Source organism: Lolium perenne, chromosome 3 (genome assembly GCF_019359855.2).
Source record: "Lolium perenne isolate Kyuss_39 chromosome 3, Kyuss_2.0, whole genome shotgun sequence".
In the NCBI taxonomy this organism is placed as follows: domain Eukaryota; kingdom Viridiplantae; phylum Streptophyta; class Magnoliopsida; order Poales; family Poaceae; genus Lolium; species Lolium perenne.
In genome coordinates, this window is record NC_067246.2 from 46,049,530 (window position 1) to 46,057,187 (window position 7,658).

The 7,658-nt window shown below is 52.2% G+C and overlaps 1 long non-coding RNA gene across 2 annotated transcripts; it reads left to right on the forward strand.

The window, feature by feature from the left end:
* Positions 1-5,217: 5,217 nt before the first annotated feature.
* LOC127341385 (uncharacterized) lies at positions 5,218-6,592 on the forward strand. Of its 2 annotated transcripts, XR_011754001.1 has the most exons (4): positions 5,218-5,399; positions 5,482-5,550; positions 5,633-5,842; positions 5,989-6,592. It is a non-coding gene; the product is annotated as an uncharacterized lncRNA (long non-coding RNA). The 2 variants fall into 2 exon arrangements; XR_007875457.2 differs by having other exon boundaries at positions 5,633-6,592.
* Positions 6,593-7,658: the final 1,066 nt, after the last annotated feature.

Consider the following 7,658-nt stretch of genomic DNA (forward strand, 5'->3'; position numbering starts at 1 on the left):
AAAAATAAAAATAAAAAAGGAAAACAGCCAAAAAAACATTAAACTAGTGGTTAATTAAACTTAGCCCTATTTTGGGCAATTTTTACACAAAAGAAAGCCCTATATGGACTTTAAACTAAAAAAAAAATGAAACCCTACACAGGGTTTGCGAGCACGGTGGCCGCCGGCAGTACTACCCCCAGTAGTACTCGTCATCGTCGGCGTCGATGACGACGACGCCCCCCGGCGGCGACGCGCTGTTCCGGCTCGACACGCCGGAGGGCACCGGGGACTCCGGCCAGGGCTCCCACTGCGCCCTTTCCCAGGCGGACTGCGGGTTCGGCGGGCTCGCCGGCTCGCGCAGCCGTGCCCTCGCGCGGATCGCTGCCGGAGCTGCTCCTCCGCCAGCGCGTGGCCTGGCGCTCCTCCTCCGCCAGCGCTCCTCCTCCGCCAGCGCGCGGCCCGGCGCTCCTCCTCCCGAGCGCCGCCCGACGCGTAGCCTCCTCTGACGGCGCGCCAGCTCCCGGAAGGCCCACGCCTCCGCCCGGGCGTCCTCCCGGGCCTTCTGGCCGCCTCCTCCAGCGCGGAGGTGCGCGGCGCCTCGGCGAGGATCGGCCATTTGGCCAGCTCGTCGAGGTCCTCGCTGCTCGCGGGACGCCGCGCGCCGCCGCTGCAGCTCCGGGTCGTTCTCCTCCTCCCGGGGCTGCGGCTGGGTCTCTGGGGCGCGGGCTCGTTGATGTAGAGGCCGCCGGGCGGCGGCCAGCCTGCCTAGCGGTGTGGCTGGCTGCGCGCGAGGCCGCGCCGTCGCGGATGTGAAGCATGTGCGCCGGCGCGCATCGTGCTCCACCTCGAACCACAAGTCCTGGTTGGGACTTGCGTCGCCGCACGCGGGGTCCTGCCGGAGGTCCGCCGCAGCCGAGCGCGGCGCCTCCGGATCTCGGCGTAGCGGGCGCGGCCGGACGCCGGGATGGGCGGCACCGGAACCCGATGCGGGCTCGGTGCGCCTTGGGGAGGTGCACGTCCCCACGGCATTGGGACGCCGGCGTCCCAGAACATCCGCGCCACCGCTACGGTGACGTAGATCCGATCGCGTCTGGGAGGCGCCGGTGGCCCCATTGCGAACGCCGGCGGCGCGACTTGCCGGCTGCTGCCGGCCTCGTGGTCGTTGGCGGACGGCTCGAACTCGCGCTTCGGGGCCATGGCGGCGCGGAAGCTTCGAGCTCGCGCGTGCGGCCGGAGTGGAAAGTGGGGACTGGATAGGGACAGTCCCCTTCCCCAGTCCACATTTAATAGGACTGGGGCACCGACAGGTGGGCCAGCCAGGCGGACAGGGCGGACACGCGAGGACGCCGCGTGCCATCCGCGGCCACGCAAACCCGGCCCAGATTTGGGCCGGGTTTGCGTCGTTCCGGACGCCGCGGCCGTCCGCTTTTGCGGTGCGTCCCCGCGTTGGGCCGGGTTTTTGTCCGTTTCGACCCATCCGGACGCGCGGGCGCGGGATGGGTCGCCCGGTTGGAGATGCCCTTACAACTGCATCTCTGATCACTCTCGACATTTGTATGCAGAGGCGCCGTTCCCTCTGAACATATTGTTGTCCATTGCGCTTTCCATATTCGTCAGAGGTGTCCAGGCTAACTTTGAGATCAAGCCATCCTCAGGTGTCGAGGCCACTGAGTTCTACCCTTAGGGCATCTCTAGCGGCGCGACCCAAACGGTCGCTGAGCGACCGTTTTTGTTCGCCGTGACCGGAAATGCGTCTGGATCCTGCTCCAGCGGGGCGACGTAAAGTGACCGGGTCGTCCACGGAGACGCAAACCTGGCCCAAATATGCGTCAGGTTTGCGTGTCCGCGGACGCTCGGCGGTCGCGCCGAGTGTCCGCCGAAAAAGACATAGGACCCGCGCGGCAGTGGCTGGAGACCGCCGAGCGTCCGCCGAAAAAGACATAGGACCCGCGCGGCAGTGGCTGGAGGCCGATATTATTCCCGTCACTGGCCATTCCCCCGCGCGAAATTGCAAACTAGACCGGCGCGAGCAGTCCAGAAGCGATGGACGTCCTCGTCGCCGCAGCTACCGCCATGGATGCGGAGCAAACCCTCGCACCCGCCGCCACCCCACACTCCCCCGTAGCCACGACCATAGCCAGAATGGAGGCTGCAGCTCCGGCGGAAACAAAGCGGGCCGCCACCGGCGGTGGCCGGGAGGCAAAGCCGAAGGCGGCAAAGAGGTAATTGAGGTCCAGAAGGCAGACTCGAGGCCAAATTGCTTGACGCCGAGGCTAGGAGGATGGACGCCAAGGCCAAGATCCTTGCAGAGGACACTAGGATCATGCTAGCCGACTTGAGCAACGTCGACGACGACACCAGGGTCTGGTTCATCAAGAGGCGCGCCGAAATCCGCGCGCGAGACGCCTGATCGCCGGCGCCATACGACCAACACCTTGGCCTCCTTTTGGACATTTTTATTGTTGTTCAAGCCTTGTTGTGCTCCTTTTGGACTCCATTTTGCGTCGTGATATGTGCAAAGTGTGATGAACTTGTTTCAGCCCTCAGTTTGCGGCTGTAAAATTTCGTGCAAAGTAGTTTCAACCCTCAATTTGGACACCAATTTTTGAATTCTCGCCCTCGCCGAATTTGCGTCGCGCCGCTGGAGCCAGCTCCAGATGCAAACGGACATGCGACCATTTCCTCGTCCGCCAGGCGACGCAAATGAGCGCCCGCGGACATTTTGGGTGTCCGAAATGCGTCGCGCTGCCCTTACGTGAAGTACACCACTGTTCAACCGCCTTCTCTGACCTGCCTGGAATGGAACCCAATCACAATTGATATCCACAGTGATTCAATGAAGGTGGCCGAACTGGTATGTCTAGTTATGCGATAGCGTAGAACCTATTTTTTCTTACAACGTAGAACCAACACTCTGCAGAGTTATCGCTTCAACTGGAGGTCTGGAGCAACGCAAAAGTATATGATTAAAATAATAAGGACAGGTTGTTGGTCTGTTATCTCGTAGTACAGGCAGCTTTTTCATTTGGTTACTTAATAATTAGTGAGTAATGGGTTTGGGCTGGCGCTATAGTCCATTAGTATTAGGATTAATTAGAGATAAGAGTACCTTGCTTAGGGGTCAAGTAAACCTCTCTATATAAGGAGAGGAGACGTATCAATCTAATCAAGCAAGAATTAGATTACCCAGCCCTACCTCGGCGCCGGGGGTCCCTCTTCTCCAGCAGTCGGCCGCCTTCTTCCCCACCGGGACACTGCAACAACAGCAGCAGCTGCCGCCGCCACCAACGCCGCCGCTGCAGCTGCTGTTCTTACCGACGATGTCCCTGCCGTTCGGTGGGCAGCTGCAACAGCAGCAACAACTGCCGTCGCCACCAACACGGCAGTAGCGGCTGCTTCCGTCACCGACGCCATCCCTGCTTTTCGGTGGTGTGGGAGCGACCTTGGCCCCGGGCTCTACATCGACACCGCCCGGGATGCCCTTCCACCAGGTCCGTTTCCTTCCGTCGCCGTCACCGCTTCCGGCTTGGATCGCTATCCGCCACATGTCGGCGGCGGTGAGGCTGCAGGCTGCTGTGCGCGGCCTCCTAGTGCGTCGGCGTGTGCGGGAGATGCGTGATCTGCAGCTGCAGCTCCTCCAAGTTGCGCTTCGTTCCGCAACGGACCTCGATCTCGTCCGCTGCGTCAGGGATCTTGGGCGTGCGGTTTCCCCCACGGGCGGCGGACATGCTGTTTTTCCCGCGGGCAGCGACCTCAAAGTTTGCGCCATCGACAGTCATCCGGCGGGGAGAATGCATGGTGTCACCGACAGGAGCGCACCGCGTAGCACCACTGCATTCCGCCGCCGGCCGCCGCGCATGCTCCTTTTGTCCCGCTGGTTTCCATGGGATCCAGGTGGATGTACAGGTGCACGTCCGACGGGCGGATGGTGTCCACTTTATGTTCAGGGGTTAACAATAAAGCGTCCCAGTCCATTTCAGGTTGAGAGTAATAAAACAAGCCGAGATGTAAAAGGCTCGTTTTTAGGTGTTAGGTTTGTGTTGTGTCGAGTCATGGTTTGTTTAGGTTGCAGCTCGAGGATGAGCTGCATGTCCAGGTGAGGCGTAGTGTTAGAGTACGTAATGGGCTTGGGCTGGCGCTATAGCCCATTAGTATTAAGGTTAATTAGAGATAAGGGTAGCTTGCTTAGGCTCTCTATATAAAGAGAAGGGACGTATCAATCTAAGGAAGCAAGAATTAAAAAGGAAATCCCTTCCCTCTTGCCACAAGGCCCCCGGCCGGCCATCTCGCGCCATCCCTCTAGGAGCACCATAACAGAAGCACATAGTACTAGGATTAATACTGTCGTTATGGTCGTTGTGAAATAGCCATGCTGACCAGGGTTCCCGAGAACTTCTCATCTTGTTCTTCAATTACACTGGACCATTCGTATTTTGTGCACTGAATCATGGAATTTTTACAAACGGTATGGCCATGATTAAGGAGAGGCTATTAAGACTACGACATGATTATGGTTAAGGAGGCGTGCTATGCTTAATAAGGCTGCAAAGGCAACGCACAGACAATCCTCAGATAGTCAGATGTTTAGATGAAGAAGAGACACCGTGTGGATAAAATTCGAAATGTCGAGAAGATTCTAGGGACTGTGAAATTTGTCAAGACTCTTTGGGCCACCCTGTTCTTGCAAGAGGCAGGCAGGAGGTGGCATTAATAAGACCCTAGTAAAACACGTATTTTTACTTTTTAGAACATGAATCCTATATAACTAAGAAGTTCATCCCCACTAACATATTTCTCTCAACATGCAACTATGCCACCTCAGCAGGCCCACCACTATCCTATTTCTCACTTTTTTCTTTTAAACAACAAATAATCGTTATTAGCATGAAAAGAGGTAGAAACATTCTGTTAGCCGTAGCCTTGCCGCCTATCCCTTAGAGCAATTCCAATAGTGTAGCCAGCTGCTGGCTATAAACAAGTGTCATGTTATCTATAGCCAACTTAGAGCCAACATATACAATAGTGAGCTATATAAATGTAGTACTTTGTCAATGTATGACCCACCATTCACTCTCACAAAGTCTTTTAGGAAAGACGTCTGCTAGCCATCTCTTCGCAAGAGCCCACTCTCCTTCTCTCTCCTCCTCTCTCTCCTCCAACTAAGCAATAATATACTATTTTAATATTTATAGCCAGCTGACTAGGATTTATTGTACTTGCTCTTAGGCTCTTAGCCCACCACATGATTGTTCCTCTTCCTCACCAAATATCTAGATCCACCGACTAACACAACTGACAATCTTCCACCTCTGCGGAAATGAAACGGCAGAGCATGATTAGGGCAGGCGAGCGGCCATCGCGTCTTAATTGCTTGCCTATATAGGGAGTCCTCTACGGAGCAATGCATCCACGATTCTGTGAGTCCTCCATCCGCAAATAGTTTTCTCATTTCTTTGGCTGATCAGCTAGATCAGCGCTGATATTAGTCTACTTCTACAGCAACACACAGAACTGTCATCTTCAGCGTGGTGTCATAGCGGAGATCCACCCGAGCAACGCAATGAGCCGGTAGCTGGATTAGAGTATTAATCGCTCTTTTGGTATTTTCCATACAAATTGGACCTTTTGATCTTGATTCATCTCTCTACAGGATTGGCACAAGGTTTCCACTTCGGCCCGTTATATAGGGCGTCAGTGATCTGGAGAGGATATTTCTGCAGATCTGATTTGCTTCTTCAATGGCAGCGGATTACTACTTTTAATTTTAGATTTTAATAATCAATCTCCAATCTCTCCCAACCTGGTCACCTCTGGCTGATTCGGCGAAAAAAGAGCCAGCAAATTGAGGTTCGCCGTTCAGGTACTCTAGTGGATCAATCTCTCCCAACCTGATTTCCTCTGGGCTCTAGCGCGTCAACTCACACAGCAGTCATCATGCAACCACATAAAACATTTCCAGCAGACGACTGAGCATTGGTTTTTTCTGATTTCTGCATCTTTCTACAGCGAAAATATTTTACTCGACATGCCAAATTGCGAAGATCAGAACAGGGCATGGACCTTTTTCGCACTAGCTACACAGCAGCAGTAAGAGCGACGCATTCACCGAATCATGTTAGATTTTATCAGTTGAGTTTATTGAAAATCCTTCTTTGGTACATCACTAACCATGGGAGTTTTTTTGCGGTTGGCTAGCAGCTCTTTGTGCTCTAAAATACGCTTGCAACAAATGATCTAGGACTATTTACCGAATTTGACAGCACTCTAAAAGTGCAGCTTTTGATTTTTATTGCCAGAAATATAAGGAGCCATGTGAGTCCGTCCAGTACTATTTTCTATTATCTATAGCTCGCTTACAGCTGTTGTTGCAACTTGCAAGATGATGAGATTGTAACGTCAGTGCTTTACTGCATGTAAATGTTATATTAAATTGCTTCTTTTAAACCTCCTGTTCCTCTCATGATGTTTCTGCAGATTTTTTTTCTCATGTTCCAACGTGTTCAATGAAAGAAGGTTTCGGCCATTATACTGCAGACAATGATAATGATAAGATTAGTTCATCTAACTTCACATTTTGGGGTATTAGAATATAAGGAATATACAAGTTTTATTTACACCATGTTAATCTCATGGATTTCATATAGCATATCTTTGTATTCCATTTGTGAAGTACTCCCAATGGTGGCAAAAACGACAACCGCAGATGGACATTGTTTTTGATGAAAAATAAAAAGACCAACACTGCAGAGTGACATACGGCAACAAAGATTACCTCCAGAAGGCACATCGTATCTACCTCCCACCGGGCATATGTTTTGATTGTGGAATGATGTAATGTTGAATGCCTTTTTTTTTTGGGTTCATCTACATATTTTCTTCTGTTTTTTGTCACTCAAACCTAAGGTGTAAGTCCGTTATGTTTTTTTCTTCATATTTATCTGTACTAAGACTTACGTTTTTCATATTCCAATAATTTCTATATACTCCTGATTACATGGGAGTAGTATAAGCACGGTTCTTTACTTTCCTAATTAATCGTCGAGTCACCAATTTACTGTTTTAGCTCTGATCCTCTATTACCCAATGAGTTTTTCTTAGTTTTATCTCTACATGTAATTATAAAATTTAGACATATATGCCTGCAGCAACGCGCAGGGAATTATCTAGTACTACTGATGAACACTCCCAAATCCGACTATACTTACAATTTTTCTTATGTTACATGGTGTCCACGCACTAAGTTGCAGTCTGCTTGGAAACTTACAAGATTCCTTCAAACTGTTTATTGTGAACTTATCATTTTCACCTAGACTACGTATTTCTGATTTTCGGCACACAATTTGGTCCTTTAGAGCATCTCCAGTCGCGTCCCCCAAACCGTCCTCCATAGAGCGTCGGATCGAGCATTTGGTGGACGTGTTTTGTTCGTGCCACGTTTGGGGGACGTCGCTTCCCAGCCGCGTCCCCCAAACACCGCCCCCAAATGAATATTGGTGCACGAAAATAAAGGTTTTCATTCAATTTTGATTATATATTATAAAGTTTGAATGAAAACGGCTAGCTTTCATCTAAACCTAGCCTACTGATGCGTTCGACGGCCCCGCCCCGGCGTCGCCTGCCCTCCGCCGCAGCTCTTGCTGCGCGCGCCGCCTCTTCGTGCGTAGGGCGGTGGCCAG